Source organism: Cetorhinus maximus, chromosome 2 (genome assembly GCF_964194155.1).
Source record: "Cetorhinus maximus chromosome 2, sCetMax3.hap1.1, whole genome shotgun sequence".
NCBI lineage: Eukaryota > Metazoa > Chordata > Chondrichthyes > Lamniformes > Cetorhinidae > Cetorhinus > Cetorhinus maximus.
In genome coordinates, this window is record NC_135880.1 from 133,901,209 (window position 1) to 133,902,560 (window position 1,352).

The following is a 1,352-nucleotide window of genomic DNA, read 5'->3' on the forward strand; positions in this document are numbered from 1 at the left end:
GATCCCTCATAAACTCCCCTCAGACGTTTGCCAACTGGTCTCACTGAACTCAGTCTTTCACACAATGGTTTCCAATCTCCACTCTCGAAGAACCCACTTTGGAATCTTCTCCCAAACAATGCTTTCTCTTGGATGCCTTCCACAAAGGTCCACCTCCAGGATCTCGAACTCTCCTTCCGATGTTCCTCTCCCCTGGATCACCACATGCATTCAAGCTTTCTTCCACGCACTCTCTCTCAGATACTCAGCCATACCAACAGAACACCACTGCTTCACATGCCCATGGTAGAGTTACAGACCTTCAGCTGTCTCCTTGGATTTTCTTGCAAGCCTATTTTGCTTTAGTCTGTGTCCTGCAGCTTTCTCCCTGTTAGGGGGAAGAAAGTAAATGAGAATTTATGGTAAGGGAGAATTCATTATAAGGGAATGAATTACTTAAATTAGAATCTATAGGCAGGCCAGTGCAAATCAGTAAATCAACAATTAAACAGTTAAACCAGATGAACCTTATACACTCTCAAACTTTGTGCACCCTCAGGGTTTGCAATCACCAGCAAGGTCCTGGGAGTTAGACTGGAGTCAGAGGATGGCAATAACATAGATTAAGTGCGCTCTTCAACAGATAGGGGAAGGACAGATGGTCCCAGCTTAGATAGGAAGGCAGGTCTCTGCCTGGGTGAAGGTAAGGTCAGATGATGCATGTACCTTTGTACCAGAGACTTGTCTGTTTAATGTAAACCTATATGTTGACAAGATCGGAATCTGGAGGATGTTCTTGTACGTGACCAATGATGTATAAATATGGTGAACACCTGTAGTTTAGCAGACTACTGTCTCAAGCTGCATTGAGATGGTGCCCTCCTTGCAATTGCTCGAATAAACGATCGTAACCTGTACCTGAGTCTCCTGTGGTCCGTTCATCAAAGACACCACATCAATTTGGCGTAGTCAGCAGGATTCGAACCTGCACGGAGAGACCCCAATGGATTTTCAGTCCATTGCCTTAACCACTCGCCCACAACCACTTGGAGCCTTCATCCCTGCACCTTACTTACACTTCCACTGAACTCGATCTTGTTCCAGATCCCTGTCCTTGTCCTTTGACTTAAAAGGCTTCTAGGGACATTTCTCCTTTTCCGTTAGGACCTGCTCCCTGCAGTTTTCTCTCCCAGGAGACTGCTAACAACTTAGTATCTCCCTTGTGATCCAGAACTCACTTGACATTCACTGTTGCTTTAACTTTAAAGCAACTCGTCTAAGATTCTTAGACTTATTTTCCTCAGTAATCTGCTAGTATGTCCAGCTAGAGAGAGACTTAAACTGCTTTCTCCACCTTAGAGCATGAACTGAAC

At 44.9% G+C, this 1,352-nt stretch overlaps 1 non-coding gene across 1 annotated transcript; it reads right to left on the reverse strand.

Annotated features, from left to right (window-relative positions):
- Positions 1-943: 943 nt before the first annotated feature.
- On the reverse strand, positions 944-1,025 carry trnaf-gaa (transfer RNA phenylalanine (anticodon GAA)). The gene has a single exon. It is a non-coding gene; the product is annotated as a tRNA-Phe (tRNA).
- Positions 1,026-1,352: the final 327 nt, after the last annotated feature.